Below are 18119 nucleotides of genomic sequence, written 5' to 3'. Positions count from 1 at the left end.
GGTGTCAACAGTATCAACAACAAAGTTCTACATAAGATAGCATCATAGGGCAGGGCACGGTGGCTCACACCTGTAATCCCAACACTTTGGGAGGCCAAGGTGGACAGATCACTAAATCAAGAGTTCAAGACTAGCCTGGCCAACATGGTGAAACCCCGTCCCTACTAAGAATACAAAAATTAGCCGGGTGTGATGGTGCGTGCCTGTAATCCCAGCTACTGGGGAGGCCAAGGCAGGAGAATTGCTGGAACCTGGGAGGCAGAGGTTGCAGTAAGCTGAGAGTACATCACTGCACTCCAGCCTGGGTAACAGATCAAGACTCTGTCTTGGAAAAAAAAAAAAAAAAAAAAAAGATAGTGTTGTAGTCTGCCCAGGCTGCACAGAATGGGTGATTTAACAGCAGAAATTTATTTTCTCAAGATCTAGATTCCAGCCAGCTCACTTTCTGGGGAAGGCTCTCTTTCTCGGTTGCAGATGGCTGCCTTATCACTATGTCATGCAGTCTTTCTTCAGTATGTGGGGAGAGGGGGAGATAGGAGAGAGCAAGCAAGTGAGCAAGAACAAGCTCTCTATCTCAGGATACTAATCCTGTTGGATCAGGGCCTCACCCTTATGATCTCATACAATCTTAATTACTTCTTTACTGCAAATATGACTACACTGAAGATTAGGGTTTCAACATATGAGTTTGAGGGGGACATAAACATTCAGTTTATAACAGATGGTAAATAAAGAGGGAGCAACCAGGGAGGGCATTTGAAAGAGGTAGGATCTGACTAGGCTCTTAGGAGAATGGATTTTAACCATTAGAGATTATAAGGAGGGATTCCAAATAGATGAAACAGCTTGACCAATGTCATAGCAGGGAGAAAGGAAAGAGTATGTTCAGTACACAGAGCACTCAGCTAACTCACCTGCGGGATACACCTCTAGGAGTGAATAGTATTCAGGAAGTTGAGAAAGGGAAGCTGTAACTAGATTGTTGAATACCTTGTAAAACATCCGTTGCTGGCTTCAGCACTCATCTATCTAGCCGTATGACCCTTGTGTTTCTTTACTTCTGTTTATCTCAGTGTCCCCATGTATTAGTAGAAAAAAATCTCTGAGGTTTGTTCTAACTCAGTGAGTCTACACTTAATAACAAGTAAGTGATTTAAGTTTAATGAGTGTTACGTGTTTGTGTGTGCCTGCATACTTTCACATTTGTGTCTCATACCAGCAGATGTGTAGTTTCTGCAAATGTTTGATAATAGGTAGAAAAATCTATTTTGGCTTTCTAAGTTGAATTTCAATTTCTCCCACCCCTCCATGAATTGGGAACCTTATTCAGCGTATTTCAAGCACCCAAACTGGACCTTGCAGGGAGGATAGATTAGGCAAATACAGAAGATACATGGCTTCCCCTGCCTTGTTCCACACCCTTTTTTGACTTCACTGGCCCTGTTACTTTCTCCTGCTTTTGACTTCATTTCCCTCATACCTGGTCTTTCTACCCTGTTATGGGAACTTAATCCCGAAGCCTTCTTTCATATTCAGTTATAGACAGTTGGGTAAAGGTCTCCTTAAGCCTGCAGTAACATTTGCTTTTTATTACGAAGTAGGCCTTAAACTATACAAATGAAACATAAATAGCAAACTTCTAGACATTAATAAATAGAGAAGCTAGTAGGTAGGAGAAGGGGGATTTTATGATGTTCCTAAAAGCCTTAGAAGTGGAGCTTAAAAACCATCTCCAGTCCCAGAACCGTTTAATGTAACTTCATATCTATTTATTCTTAGCACTGGACCTGTCTTGGTTATTTTTAGCCAGACAGTTACTGCTCTTTACTCATTTTCTAGAATTCTAGGCATAATTATTGATTTACCACTACAAATACTTGGAGAACTTTGACCCAGTCCATATAATTTGATAGATAATTCTTCCTCCTTGGAAATGGTCACTAGGTAAACAGCTTGTCTCTCATTCTTGAGGTTCAGTCTTAATGAATCTTTCCAAAATAAATAAGCTCTAGAATTAAAGTGGAAGAGCTGTTTTCCTCAGAAACAGAGGCATATTTCTCCTCAATAAATAAATGTTCTTATGATCACCTTACAATACTTAGTTTTTCTTCCAATAATAGATTGGTCTCCTTTTTTTCATACAGTATTTTTACTTTTTGTACCATTGGCTCATCAAGCTTGATAGGTTAGTCTACTTTTATCAAATGCATATGCAAGTCAAGAGTTGTTATTTTAATAATAAACTTAGACTAGGAGCTTAGCTGACTCATCTGATAATATTCAGTAAGTTATCTTTGATAACTCTGGAAGAGTTGAGTAGGTAGAAACTAAGGAAGGAAGAGATGTATTGTAAAACTGTACTGTGGTTTCTGCCTTCATGTAGTAAGAAGTGGAAAGTAGTATAAGGAGATCCGAACCTTCTTGGCCTCTTTGCAGAGAATCAAGACTAAGACGTGAAACAGTGGATTTGAAAGCTATGGCAGCTCCAACTATGGGGGAGCCAGTGGCTACACACAGTTCCCATGGGAGTTTGGATCATCCAGACCTTCTCAGGCCAAAAAGAAACCAAGAGCCTCAGCCCAGCACATTGTGCCCAGCACTTTCTGCCACTTTGGTTGATGAAGTGTTCAGAATTGGGAATGTTGAGATTTCACACATCACTATTGTGGGGATCATCAGACAGGCAGAGAAGGCTCCAACCAGCATTGTTTACAAAATAGATGACATGATAGCTCCACCCATGGACGTTTGCCAGTGGGTTGACACAGAACACACCAGCGGTGAAAACACTGTGGTTCCTCCAGAAACATATGCGAAAGTGGCAGGCCACCTGAGATCTTTTCAGAATAAAAAGAGCCCGGTAGCCTTTAAGATCATGCCCCCAGTGGATATGAATGAGTTCACCACACGTATTCTAGAAGTGACTAATGCACACATGATAGTAAGCAAAGCTAATAGCCAGCCCTCAGTAGGGAGAGCACCTATCAGCAATCTAGGAATGAGTGAAGCAGGGAACTTTGGTGGGAATAGCTTTATGTCAGCAAATGGCCTCACTGTGGCCCAGAACCAGGTGTTGAATTTGATTAAGGCTTATTCAGGACTTGAAGGGTTGAACTTTCAAGATCTCAAGAACCAGCTGAAACACATATCTGTATCCTCAATCAAGCAAGCTGTGGCTTTTCTGAGCATAGAGGGGCCTATCTATTCTACTGTGGATGATGATCATTTTAAATCCACAGATGCAGAATAACTGGATCTAACGGGATGCCTGAGATATTTTACAGCTGGACGTAGTTTCACAGTCTCTTGTCTGCAGCTCTGCGTATGTTTGGTCAGGTGGCTTCTAGGAAGTAGGTTTCATGTATAAAAGGTCTCTACTGACGTCCTTTTGAAACATACTGCTCTTCTGTTTTATTTTGTTTTGTTTGAAGTTCAAAGGGAGATGGACAGTTGACGGGAATGCAATCCAGGGTGGGATTTCTTGAGGAAGTTACAAATAAGCTTGTTACAACATCGAGATAGATGGAATTGGAAGGATGCTACCAAGAGAGTACTTACATAGTGCTCAGGAGTTTCTGTTTTTAAAATATTTCCTGCTGAAAGAAGATGAGCAGAACCAGGGCCTTGTAGGCAAAGCCCTAACCAAGTAACCTGCTGGCCTCTGCCTGTTTTTGTTTCCCAGTTTGGTTATGTGACATTGCTTTCTGAATTGCACTTTCCTGCTTGTCATGACTGCTGCTTGTCATGACGATATGTTTCTGTGAACCTGAAGTTCTGTGGTGGTGCCTCCAGGGGCAGAGGAAAGGACGTGTTACTGTGTTTTGTACAAAATAAATACATTCACATGTTTAATAAACAAGTTCTATTGTAGTAACTTGTAAAAAAAAAAAGAAAATAGTATAAGGAATAAGTTTTTACTTAGAGTCACTATTATGTACTTGGCAATAAAAATTCAAATTAAAAATCACTTAGAATTAGAGCTTCCTAATTGTGTTTTTCCTCTAGATTCTCTTTGTCATTAGAGTAGTCTCTAAGATAGTGATAACATTATCTAGATTTAATTGGAGGATTTAAACTCTAAAGTTCAGTCACACAAGGAAAGAAATATGCTCTTTCGAGGGGCTTGCCTTTGTCTTTTCTTTAAATCCTAATATAGTGCTGACCTACTTAATGAAAGACCTTTGGAGCTAAATGATAGCCAGCTTTCTAGGTATATGCGACCTCACTGCCCATGCAGATCCCTAAAACTGCTCACTGTTCCTCTACCCAGGTCGGTGCTTCTATTTTGGAGAGTTATCTATGACTGCCTACCTGGGCTTTCTACTGTTGTACCATGACCTTGTGCAGCTGTGCTGCTGCCCCCGCTATCCCTTGAGCCCCTCCCTGGCTGCCGCTTTTGTTTACTAAATACATATTAAGTGGATCTTCTCACCTTCACATGGTAGAGCTACCCTGAAATGAAGTTAGGACCATACATCATAATCTTCTTAGCTTCGTTTCCATAATATATCTTCTGAATTGTCAGACTGTGGTGAATGACTGTAACCACCATTTGCGGTTGTGAACCAATACTTTTATACTGTACTAATCCATTTCACTTTAAACCTTTGTAACGAACTACATAGAGCATTTTTTAGTAATTGTTTTGAACTCCCTGAGAAAACTCACCAAGTCCTAGAAAGGCACCTCTGATATAATGGAATCCAAGACTCCTTAACATCATAAAAACACATTTTTAGAGTGCCTAATCTGTTATTTTTATTCTGTTCCATCAGCAGAGGACATATGCTGTTTTGAGCAAACATATAGCCTCTTTGTGTTTGTTCCTCCATCTCTGAAATCTCCCAAGCCATTGGGGCTTGGACTTGGCACCAGTAATTGTCGGTTCCTCTTCCATCCTCACTTGTTATACCTTGTTATAAATTTGCAATTCACTCACTCTATGTCTAATTTTAAAACAATTTGCTTAGAATAATGCCTTTGCTTCAGGAGAAATTGTGCCAGTACTAATGAACTAGCAGAAAGAGATAGTGTAGATCATCTACTTTGCGTGGTAAAAGCGCAGGGAACAGCCTCTTTTGAGTTAGATTTCAGTTAATGGCTATATTTACAGAAAAATATCCTAATGGCAGAGGTAAAAGCATAAGAGATTGAGGCCAAATCGAAGACTTTCAATATCAGCAAAACTTTACAGTATCACTGTTAATTTTCAATTTCATCTAGGGTTAAAACCTAGACATTTCAAGTTGCAAATCTTATTTTTGTCATTTCCCTGCCATGGTAAATATAGTAAAAATAAACACAATCAGCTTTTATTTGAGGGTTTTGTAGGACTTTGGATTCATAAGTTCTCACCTAGGAACAAAGATTCAAGCAGTAAAGATTCAATAGACTGTGTTGAATCTTACTTCAACCTACATATTCTGGAAGATTTGGAGTTTAAATTTGTTAGTTTTCTGAAATCTCCAAAGTATTGGTGATGTAGGAGTTTTCTCGGCCCCTTTTTCAGACTCATGACAAGGGCAAACATTTATTCTGCCTTCCGTGCTCAGCCCCTTGCAGGTGGCAGCACGTGAGCAAACAAGTGTAGTAGGCTCCACCTGGCTGCTCCGGGTGTGGGCAGGAGCACAGCCAGATCAGGTGTGAGCAAGCAAGTGCAGGATCTGGCTGGCTGCTCCAGGCATCATCAGGAGCAAGCTACATGCAGCAGCACCCAGGTGGTGGGTCCTTGTGACCTTGAAGCCCCAGAGGGGATGTTACAATGTTCCTTTAGTTCTGCCGGATGGGTGTTAACAGCTCAGTTGGTCTCTTGCCTAATTACATGGGGCAGCTGCCCTCTGCAGGCAAGGGCAAAGGGTGCAACAGCCTTTTTGGGTACCCGTATTCGGTGGGTCCTGAGCGCTCTCGTCCAGCATGCAAGAAGAAAGAGGTCATACAGTCATTTGAAGGATGGTGAAGCAGAGAATTTTATTGAGTGGTGGAAATGGCTGTCAGCAGAGAGGGGAGCTGGAGAGGGGATGGGAAGGGCAGGTAGCCTTCTCCAAAGTCAGATTGTCTTCTCCCTGAAATCCAGCCATCTATTCCCCAAAGTCAAGCTATCTCTTCCCCTGAGTCTGGCCATCTCTCCTCTCTACCAACTGAGTCTGGGGTCTTTATAGGCACAGCATGGGGCGGGGTGCCCTGAAGTTCATTTTGAAAAAGGCAACATTAGATTGGTAAAAAGAAATTACTCGAGAAGACGGATCCAAGATGGCCGATCGCAAACATCCCGGGATTGCAGCTCTCAGGGAAGGCGCGGACGCCACACTTTCAGACAAATTCTGGTCGCTCACGGAGCAGGAGATCCCCCAGTGGAGGAAACACACGGGTGGCCAGCGCGACTCTCGTGGCCGGTGCAGCGGTTCCTCCAGCACCTCTGCGCGCAGCTCTCGGAGCAAAGTAAACAGGTTCGGAGGACTTGCACGGGTCTGCAGCAGGACACCAGAGCCCGGCGCCACTGCTGAGATGGCACCTCGGCACGAGAGCGCTCGGCGCAGAGTAAACAGGACCAGTTTCCCTTCTGACCGAGGTTTGGAGCCCCGGGAAGGCAGAGTCGCCGACACAAGAAGGAAGCCCGACAGGAGAATCCTGGGCAGAAAAGCACCATCAGTTTTAACGCGGCTGCTCTGGCCCTGGGAACTAACAACCTGGATGCCCACTCAAGAGACCTAATCTGAAAGTTGGTAATTTCAAAGAGACAGGAGGATAAATTTACAATGACGGGAAGAAACCAGCGTAAAAAAGCTGAGAATACTCAAAGTCAGAACGCCTCTCCCTCTAAAGATGATCACAGTTCCACATCAACAATGGAACAAGGCTTGATGGAGAACGAGCGCATCCTGATGACAGAATCACTCTTCAAGGAATGGATAATAAGAAACTTCGGTGAGTTAAAAGAACATGTTGTAGCCCAACGTAAAGAAACTAGGAACTTTGAAAAAAGGTTTGATGAAATCCTATTGAGAATAGACAACTTAGAGCAGAGTATGAGTGAATTAATGGAACTAAAGAATACAATACAGGAACTCCGAGAAGTATGCACAGGTTTAAACACTCGAATTGTTCAAGCAGAAGAAGGGATATCAGAGGTCAAAGTCCAACTTAATGAAATAAAACGTGAAGAAAAGATTAGAGAAAAAAGGATAAAAAGGAATGAGCAAAGTCTCCAAGAAATGTGGGACTATGTGAAAAGACCAAATTTACGTTTGATAGGTGTACCTGAATGCGACTGACGGAGAGAATGAATCCAAGCTGGAAAATACCCTTCAGGATATTATTCAGGAAAATTTTCCTAAACTAGCAAAGCAGGTCAACATTCAACCCCAGGTAATACAGAGAACACCACAAAGATATTCCTCAAGAAGAGCAACCCCAAGGCACATAATCGTTAGATTCACCAGGGTTGAAACGAAGGAGAAAATACTAAGGGCAGCCAGAGAGAAAGGTCATGTTACCCACAAAGGCAAGCTTATCAGACTTACAGCAGATCTCTCAGCAGAAACTCTACAAGCCAGAAGAGAGTGGGGGCCAATATTCAACATTTTCAAAGAACAGAACCTTCAGCCCAGAATTTCATATCCAGCCAAACTAAGCTTCACAACTGAAGGAAAAATAAAATCTTTTATGAACGAGCAAGAACTCAGAGATTTTATTACCACCAGGCCTGCTTTACAAGAGCTTCTGAAAGAAGCATTACACACAGAAAGAAACAACCAGTATTAGCCTTTCTAAAAATACACTAAAAAGTAAAGAGCACCAACATAAAGAAGAATTTACACCAACGAATGGATAAAACAGCCAGTCAACATCAAATGGCAGTAACCCTAAATTTAAATTGACTAAATCCCCCAATCAAAAGACACAGCCAAAACCCAATGGCATGTTACATCCAGACCTGTTTCACATGCAAGGATACACAAAGACTCAAAACAAAGGGATGGAGAAAGATTTACCAACCAAATGGAGAGCAAAAATAAATAATAAATAAATAAAAAGCAGGAGTTGCAATTCTCGTATCGGAGAAAATAGATTTTAAAGCAACAAAGATATAGTGGTAAAAGGATCAATGCAGCAACAAGAGCTAAAGATCCTAACACCCAGATACATAAAGACTTAGATTCAATGAGACAGAAAATTAATAAGGATATCAAGGACTCGAACTCAGATCCGGAACAAGTAAACTTAATAAATATTCATAGAGCTCTCCACTTCAAATACACAAAATATATATTCTTGTCAATACCACATCACACCTACCCATAAGTTTAAATGAAACATTGATTGGCCATTATTAATACTCAATCTTTTTCAAAATTAAGCAATATTTCCATTTACTCTCCCTCTTTCTCTTCCTCTTTCTTCCTCTCCTTTACTTATTTTTTTTTTCTTTCCTTCTCTCAAAAAAAAAAGAAATCAACTTGTAAACCTCTAGATCCAGGTCGGCAATGTCTCTCTCATTGCTTGATTTCCTTCCTTCCCTTCCCTCCCTCCCTCCCTCCCTCCCTCCCTCCCTCCCCGCTTCCTCCCTTCTTTCCTTCCTTCCTTCATCCCTTCCTTCCTCCCTACCATCCTTCTTCCCTCCCTTCCTGCCTTCCTCCCCTCCCCCCCCAAAAAAAAAAAAAGAAATTACTCAAAGAACTGATCAGGAGAGAGCAGGCAAACAGGAATAGAAGTTTTCACTTTGGGCTGCAGGTTTCAGGCTACTTTGGCTTGAAGGTGGGGTTTCACCAGGAACCTGCCCATGTCTGCCTCAGCATTTGGCTGCCTCCTCCTGCTCTCCTTGGGAGTAAATACTATAGCTATGGCTGCTAGGCAGTGAAGAGCTCTGCATGACTTAACAGAGATGTTTCTAAGTCACTCAAGAGCTCGCATACTGTGTAAGAATAGAATTCTAAGATGGTGAAGGAACTTTTAACACCGGCTTCCAGGTCATTGTAATAGTTATTAACCTATCCACCAACTTAATCTAAATTTATTTTTTTCATCTCACTTCACTTGTAAAACAAATTTTGAAAGAATATGCTTCTTTGAAAGGTAAATAAAGAAGTTATTTTCTATTTAATTTTTATTTGATATGTAATAACCACATTTTAAAATGTTTTCTAATTTAAGCCTTTTTAGATAATATAGATATACATTTCAGAAATGTAAAGATTACAGTTTATTACAAAAACAGCTTTCTGTTCTTTTATGATGTACTTTTCAGATAATTATGTTGAACTCTTTAGAGGTTTCTTTTGGTATTTGGCTTAGCATTTCTAAGTAATATACTTTTACTGCTGTTTCTTAATTTTACAATGTTAGACATTATGAATTGACTTGGAATATGAAGATTTAGGTCTCTTACCACTACCCACCCTCTTATAAATTTCTCCTTTATTCCTTTCCATGCACACACATGCCCCACATATTGAGAAGTCCAATGCCATTCTGATTTATAATCCTTTGTATGTTGCCATCTTTATGTCTGTGCATCCTTATATGATTTCCCTTTATGGATTAAGTATTTTTAATGATGTGCCTTGATGTAGGTCTTTTTCATGCATTGTGCTAGGCATTAGATGGCTCTTTCATTTTGAAAATCTGTGCACTCTGGTTCTGGAAAATATTAAAATATTCTTATGTATTTGATTATTTTTTCTTCTCAATTTATTTTTTGTTTATCTTTCTTGAACTCCTACTAGCTGGATACTAATAGAACTAATACTCCAATTTTTTCCAAACATTTTGTTGTAAAACTTTTCAAGCATACAGAAAAATTGAAAAAAATTTCACAGTGAACATTCATCAACCTGCTATCTGGAGTCTAGCATTAACATTTTTTTCTGTCTTTTCTTTATATATACCTATTCGTTTCTTAATCCATTTTAATTTTTATATATTTCAAGTAAATTATAGTCATTATGTAATTTCATTATTCCAGTGTCCATATAATTTACTAGAGTTTGTACCTAGAATTGTAGCTAGATTTTACATTTTCTTCTTTTGAGATGAAATTTACATGCAGTGAAATGTATAAATCTTATGTGTGCATTTTATTAAGTTTTTTAGTAGCTTTTTTAAGGTATAATTGACATACAGTAAACTATACATGTTTAACTTGACAGTCTGATGAGTTTTGACGTATGTGTACAACCAGGGAGCCATTACCACAATCAATATAGTAAATGTATCTGTCACCCCCAAAATTCCCTCATGTCCTGTTGTATTCTTCTATTCTACCCATCTCCAGTTTGCACCTCACCCTAGCCCCATTGATCTGCTGTCACTACAGATTAGTTAGCATTTACTAGAGTTATATATAGATGTAATTATACATTATCGTGATCTTTTTGTTGTAGTTTTTCACTCAGCATAATAATTTTCTGATTCATTTATGTTGAACATATCAATAGTTCATTTCTTGCCAGGTGCGGTGGCTCACACTTGTAATCCCAGCACTTTGGGAGGCCGAGGTGGGTGGATTATGAGGTTAGGAGTTCAAGACCAGCCTGGCCAATATGGTGAAACCCCATCTCTACTAAGAATACTAATATTAGCTTGGTGTGGTGCCATGCACCTGTAGTCCCAGCTGCTTGGGAGTCTGAGGCAGGAGAATCACTTGAACCCAGGAGGCAGAGGTTGCAGTGAGCCAAGACTCTGTCTCAAAAAAAACGTTAATTTCTTTTTATTGCTAAGTAGTATTCTGTGATATAAATATACCACAATTTGTTAATCCACTAACCTGTTGGCAAAAATTTTGGTTGTTTCCAGATTTTGACTATACAGATAAAGCTAGTATGAATAGTTGTATGCAAGCTTTATATGGATATATATTTCATTTTTTCTTGGGCAAATACCCGGGAATGAAATGGCTAGATCATATAGTAAGTATATGTTTAACTCTTTAAGAAGTAAAGAAAGCTTAAAAAACACTTTTTTTTTTTTGAGACGGGGTCTCAATCTGTCACCCAGGCTGGAGTGCCATGGCATGATCTTGTCTCACAGCAACTTCTGCCTCCTGGATTCAAGCCATTGTCCTGCCTCAGCCTTCCAAGTAGCTGAGACTACAGGCATGTGCCACCACAGCTGGCCAACTTTTATATTTTAAGTAGAGACAAGGTTTCACTATGTGGCCAGGCTGGTCTTGAACTCCTGACCTCAAGTGATCCACCCGCCTCAGCCTCCCAAAGTGCTGGGATTATAGGCATAAGCCATCACACCCAGCCAAAAATACCTTTTTCCCATAGTGCTGCCATTTTGTGTTTTTTCTTTTGTTTTTTGTTTTTTTGAGATGGAGTTTCACTCTTGTTGCCCACACTGGAGTGCAATGGTGCGATCTCAATTCAGTGCAACCTCTGCCTCCTAGGTTCAAGTGATTCTCCTGCCACAGCTTCCTGAGTAGCTGGGATTATAGGCATGCACCACCACACCCAACTAATTTTGTATTTTTTAATAGAGATGGGGTTTCTTCATGTTGGTCAGGCTAGTCTCGAACTCCCAAACTCAGGTAATCTGCCCGCCCTGGCCTCCCAGAGTGCTAGGATTACACGCAGGAGCCACCGCACCTAACCTGTCATTTTATATTCTTTCCAGCAGTGCATGAGAGTTCCAGTTCCTCCATATCCTCATGTCAGCGTTTTTCATTTTAACTATTCTAATAGATATGACATAGTACATTATTGTGATTTTCATTTTCATTTCTCTAATGACTAATAATATTGAGTATCTCTGCATGTTCATATTTGCTATCAATATATAATCTCTGATGAAATGCCTATTCACATATTTAGATTTTTTATTTATTTTAAAATTTTTTTCTTTAACCTTTATTTTAAGTTCAGGATTGCATGCAGGATGTACACAGGTTTGTTACATAGGTAAATATATGCCATGGTAGTTTACTGCACAGATTATGCCATCACTTAGGTATTAAGCCCAGCATCCATTAGCATTCTATTCTTCCTGATGCTCTCCCTCCTCCCACCCACCTCTGACAGGCCCCAAGGTGTGTTATTCTCTCCTATATGTCCATGTGTCCTCATCATTCAGCTCCGACCTGTAAGTAAGAACATGCAGTGTTTGGTTTACTGTTTCTGTGTTAGTTTGCTGAGGATAATAGCTTCCAGCTTCATCCATGCCCTCTGAAGATCATGATCTCATTCCTTTTCATGGCTACATAGTTTCCATGGTGTATATATTCCACACGTTCTTTATCCAGTCTCCCATTGATGAGTATTTGGGTTGATTCCATGGTTAATAGTGCTGTGATGAACATATACATGCATGTATCTTTATAATAGAATGATTTACATTCCTTTTGGTATATACTCAGTAAGGAATTGCTGGGTCAAATGGTATTTCTGCCTCTGGAACTTTGAGGAGTCACCATACTGTTTTCCACAAGGGTTGAACTCATTTACACTCCCACTGACAGTGTAAAAGTGTTCCTTTACTGTGCAACCTCACCAGTATCTGTTGTGTTTTGACTTTAATAATTGCCATCCTGATTCGCGTGATGTGCACCTCATTGTGGTTTTGATTTGCATTTCTCTAATGATGAGTGATGTTGAGCTTTTTTTTCATATGCTTGTTGGCCACAGGTATGTCTTCTTTTGAGAAATGTCTGTTCATGTCCTTTGCCTACTTTTTATTGGGATTGTTTTCTTGTAAATTAATATTTAAGTTCCTTGTAAACTCGGATATTAGACCTTCATCAGATGGATAGATTGCAAAAATTTTCTCCCATTCTGTAGGTTGTCTGTTCACTCTGATGATAGTTGCTTTTACTGGACAGAAGCTCTATAGTTTAATTAGATCCCATTTGTCAGTTTTTGCTTTTGTTGCAATTGCTTTTGGTGTTTTGATTATGAAATCTTTGCCCATGCCTATATCCCGATAAGTATTGCCTAGATAGATTTTCTTCTAGGGTTTTTTTATAGTTTTGCATTTTACATTTAAGTTTTTAATTCATCTCAAGTTAATTTTTGTATAAGGTATAAGGAAGAGATCCAATTTCAGTTTTTTGCATATGGCTAGCCAGTTCTCCTAGCACCATTTATTAATAGGGAATCCTTTCACCATTGCTTGTTCTGCAAGGTTTGTCAATGATCAGATGGTTGTAGGTGTGCAGTCTTATTTCTGAGTTCTATATTCTGTTCCATTGGTCTATGTATTTGTTTTTGTACCAATCCCATGCTGTTTTGGTTTCTGTAGCCTTGTAGTATAGTTTGAAGTCAGGTAGCATGATGCCTATCCAGCTTTGTTGTTTTTGCTTAGGATTGTCTTGGCTATTCAGGCTCTTTTTTGGTCCCATGTGAATTTTAAAATAGTTGTTTTCTAATTCTGTGAAGAATGTCAATTGTAGTTTAATGGGAATAGCATTTAATCTGTAAATTACTTCGGGCAGTATGGCCATTTTCACAGTATTGATTCTTCCAATACATGAGCACGGAATGTTTTTCCATTTGTGGTTCTCTCTGATTTCTTTGAGCAGTGGTTTGTAGTTCTTCTTGGAGAGGTCTTTCACTTACCTTGTTAGCTTTATTCTTAGGTATTTTATTGTTTTGTAGCAATTGTGAATGGGAGTTCATTTATGATTTGGCTCTCTGCTTGCCCATTGTTGGTATATAGGAATGCTAGTGATTTTTGCATGCTAATTTTGTATCCTGAGACTTTGCTGAAGTTGCTTATCAGCCTAAAAAGCTTTTAGGCCAAGACAGTGGGGTTTTCTAGATATAGGACCATGCCATCAGCAAACAAAGATAATTTGACTTCCTCTCTTTCTGTTTGAATATCCTTTATTTCTTTCTCTTGCCTCGTTGCCCTGGGCCAGAATGTCCAATACTATGTTGAGCAGGAGCAGTGAGCTCTTTCTTACAAGACAAGGCCACCGTTGTCTTGTTCTGGTATTCAAGGGGGATGCTTCCAGCTTTTGCCTATTCAGTATAATATTGGCTGTGGGATTGTCATATATGGCTCTCATTATTATGAGGTATGTTCCTTCAATACCTAGTTTTTTTTTGACAGTTTTTAACATGAAGTGATGTTGAATTTTATCAAAGACCTTTTCTGCATCTATTGAGATAATCATATGGTTTTTGTCTTTAGTTCTGTTTATGTGATAAATTGCATTTATTGATCTGCATATGCTGAACCAAGACTGGCTTGGCCAACATGGCAAAACCCTGTCTCTACTAAAAATACAAAAATTAGTCAAGCATGGTGGGATGCACCTGTAATCCCAGCTACTTGGGAGGCTGAGCAAGAACCACTTGAACCCAGGAGGTGGAGGTAATTTTTTAGTAAATTTTTCAGGTAAATTTTCAGTAAACTCTATGGATAAATTTTGTTTGTTTGTTTCTAAACTTAGATTTAAGAATAATTTAATAGTGAATGAATTATGTTTTAAAATTTATAAAGATACTAATTTTTTTTTTTTTGAGACGGAGTTTCACTCTTGTTACCCAGGCTGGAGTGCAATGACACGATCTCTGCTCACTGCAGCCTTCGCCTCCTAGGTTCAAGCAATTCTCCTGCCTCAGCCTCCCGAGTGGCTGGGACTACAGGCACACGCCACCATGTCCAGCTAATTTTTGTATTTTTAGTAGAGATGAGGTTTCACCATGTTGACCAGGATGGTCTCGATCTCTTGACCTCGTGATACACCTGCCTCAGCCTCCCAAAGTCCTGGGATTATAGGCGTGAGCCACCGCGCCCAGCTGAAGCTACTAATTTTTAAAAACCAAACTAATTGGTTACCTGTGGTAGACACTAGAAAAACAACTCATTGTTTTTAATAGAGTTAAGTGAAGGGATAGACTCAAGTATTTATCCTGCTTTTCTAATACAGACCATGGATGTGGTTCACCAACAGTTGATAAGGTTTCTCTTTATAGAAATACTCTAATAAGTGAGGAAGTAATGCTAGAATTAGAATATCTCAATTTTACAACTTCTAAGTATTAACAAATCTGGGCTTTGGCAATCAGCATCCTCTAACATAACAAAAGGAAAGATAAACAGATGTGCCTGTGAGTCCTACCCCTCCTAGTAGTGTCTGAAGTATTCTTGCCAAAGGAGCCTGAATCTGATCAAATGTCTAGATTCAACTACTAATACGTAGGAAAACACAGAGGACAAAAGAAATGTGTCAGATGACACCACTGGAGTGCAGTCAGACTGATGGAAACTTTATAGAACAAATGATCCAGTTTCTTCAACAAACAAATTGCAAGTGGAAAAAGAAACTAGAATAAAATTGATGCTAGCAATATACAAACTAATGGTAACATATAGACCTTATTTGACTCCTACTTGAGTTAAGCAGACTGATTCTAAAAATAACCAGAAAAACAAAAATTTTTTACATTTAAAAAACTGTCATAAATTTGAGCAATGACTAGATATTTGATATTAAATAATCATTTTTATTGATACATAACTATACATTTTATTGGGTACATGTGATGTTTTGATACATGTATACAGTGTGTAATGATCAAATCAGGGTAATTGGAATATCCATCACCTCAAACATTTGTCATTTTTTTTGCGTTGGGAACATTTGAAATCTAGGTATTCTGAAATATGCAAAAAATTATTGTTAATTGTAACCACCTACTGTGCTATCAAACACTAGAACTTATTCCTTCTAACTGTATTTCTGTACCCATTAACCAACCTCTCTTTATTCCCCCTCTCCAGTTACCCTTTCCAGCTCCTTGGAACCATCATTCTATTCTTCCACTAGATGAACTTTTTTTCCTTCCACATATGCGTGAAAATGTGATATTTATTATTCTGTGCCTGACTTATTTCACTTAACATAATGACCGTCAGTTCCATCCATGTTGCTGCAAATGACAGGATTTCATTCTTTTTTATGGCTGAATATTATTTCACTACGTATATATACCGTGGTTTTTTTTTAATCCACTCATCTGTTGATGGGCATTTAGGTTTATTCCTTCTTGTGGCTATTGTGGATAGCGCTATAATAAATGTAATCTCTTCAGTATAATAGGTTTCTTCCTTTTGAATATATATCCAGCAGTGGTATGGTAGATCTATTGTTAGTTTTTTGAGGAATCTCACTACTGTTTTTGTGTAATGGCTATACTCATTTACATTCCCATCAACAGTGGACAAGCATTCTCTACTTTCTGTGTCCTTACTGACATCTGTTACTTTTTCTTTTTTTTTTTTTGATAAAAGCCACTTTAACTGGGACAAAGTGATATCTCTTTCTGTTTTTTAATTTTTGGGGGTACATAGTAGGTACATATATTTATGGGGTACATGAAATGTTTTAATACAAGCATGTACTGTGTAATAATCACTTTATGGAAAATGGGGTATCCATCCCTGCAAGCATTTATCCTTTGTGTTGCAAACAATCCAGTTACATTCTTTTTTTTATTCTTTTTGAGATGGAGTTTCACTCTTGTTGCCCAGGCTGTAGTGCAGTGGGGCAATCTCGGCTCACCACAGCCTCTGCCTCCCAGGTTCAGGTAGCTAGAATTACAGGCATGAGCCACCACGCCCAGCTAATTTTGTATTTTTAGTAGAGACAGGGTTTCTCCATGTTGGTCAGGCTGGTCTAGAACTCCCGCCCTCAGGTGATCTGCCCGCCTCGGCCTCCCAAAGCACTGGGATCACAGGCTGAGCCACCACGCCCAGCCTTCCAATTACACTCTTTTAGTTATTTTTACAATATACTATTAAACCATTATTTACTACAGCCACCCTGTTGTGCTTTCAAATACTAGTCTTACTCTATTTTTTGTACCTATCTCATTGTGGTTTTGATTTACATTTCCCTGATGTTTAGTGATGCTGAGCATTTTTTAATATGCCTGTTGACCTGTTTTTATGTCTTCTTTTAAGAAATGTCTGTTCAATCATTTGCCCCTATTTTTTAGTCAATTTTTTTTTTTCTGTTGAGTTGCTTGCATTCCTTGTATACTCTGGTTATTAATCCCTTGTTGGATGGATAGTTTGTAAATATTTTCTCCCGTTTTGTAGGTTGTTTCTTTAGTTTGCTGATTGTTTCTTTTGCTATGCAGAAACTTTTTAGCTTGATGTAATCTCATATGTCTATTTTTGCTTTTGTTGCCTGTGCTTTTGAAGTCTTGCCCAAGAAATGTTTGCCCAAACCAATGTCCTGCAGCATTTGTCCAATATTTTCTTCTAGTAGTTTCATAGTTTCAGGTCTTACATGGAAGTCTTTAATTCGTTTTTGTTGATTTTTATATATGGTGAAAGATGGGGATCTACTCTCATTTTCCTACATAGGGAGATCCAGTTTTCCCAACACCATTTATTGAAGAGACTGTTATTTCCCTAGTATCTGTTCTTGGCACCTTTATGGAAAATCAGTTGGCTGTGCATACATGATTTATTTCTGGGTTCTCAATTCTGTTTTCTTAATTAATGAGTCTGTTTTTATGCCAGTGCCATGCTGTTTTGGCCTTATAGTATATTTTGAAATCAGATAGTGTGATGCTTCCAGCTTTGTTTTTTTGTTTGTTTTTTTGGTTTTTTGGTTGTTGTTCTTTTTTGTTTTTTGTTTTGTTTAGTATTGCTTTGGCTACTCAGGGTCTTATGTGATTCCATATGAATTTTAAGATTGTTTAGGATAGGACTTCCTGATATTAAAGAATTATTGTTTTTTTTAAAATAGTAGAATACAAAATACCTACATGAAATAATTTCTTATTAGAAAAATAACCAGTATGCAATAATCCCAAAATGCTTATTGGTACAGATAACAATGAGAATTACCACATTTATTGGGACCCGTGTTAGGTACTTCCAGGCCATACTAAATAGTACTGAAACCAATAACCAATAGTTGGCAGTTGATATATATGATAACGTTTACACACCATTACTTATAATAGCAAATAGTTGGAAATAATACAAATGTCTATTAACAGGAAGAATAAAATGCTGTATATTTGTTCTGTGGAATTTTATACAATAGTTAAATTGTGCAATAGTTGAAAAACTAAACTCTATAAGCCAAACTGGCTGGGTTCAAATCCCATCTCTGGCTCTATCACTTCCTGTCAGTGTTCCCTCAAGCAAGCTATTTAACT

The 18119-nt window shown here is 38.7% G+C and overlaps 1 protein-coding gene, 1 long non-coding RNA gene and 1 pseudogene across 6 annotated transcripts in view; 2 read left to right on the top strand and 1 right to left on the bottom strand.

The window, feature by feature from the left end:
- The window catches only part of LOC118145816 (uncharacterized), a 167323-nt gene that overhangs the window by 38358 nt on the left and 110846 nt on the right, over window positions 1-18119 (bottom strand). The window lies entirely within an intron of this gene.
- The window catches only part of SBF2 (SET binding factor 2), a 495691-nt gene that overhangs the window by 389325 nt on the left and 88247 nt on the right, over window positions 1-18119 (top strand). The window lies entirely within an intron of this gene.
- Window positions 265-3895, top strand: LOC103796214 (replication protein A 32 kDa subunit pseudogene; annotated as a pseudogene). Its single transcript, XR_013523295.1, has one exon. The product of XR_013523295.1 is annotated as a replication protein A 32 kDa subunit pseudogene (transcript).

This window comes from Callithrix jacchus, chromosome 10 (genome assembly GCF_049354715.1).
Source record: "Callithrix jacchus isolate 240 chromosome 10, calJac240_pri, whole genome shotgun sequence".
Taxonomy (NCBI): Eukaryota; Metazoa; Chordata; class Mammalia; order Primates; family Cebidae; genus Callithrix; species Callithrix jacchus.
Note: the sequence above shows the minus strand (reverse complement) of the source record. Positions and strands in the feature narration are given on the sequence as shown.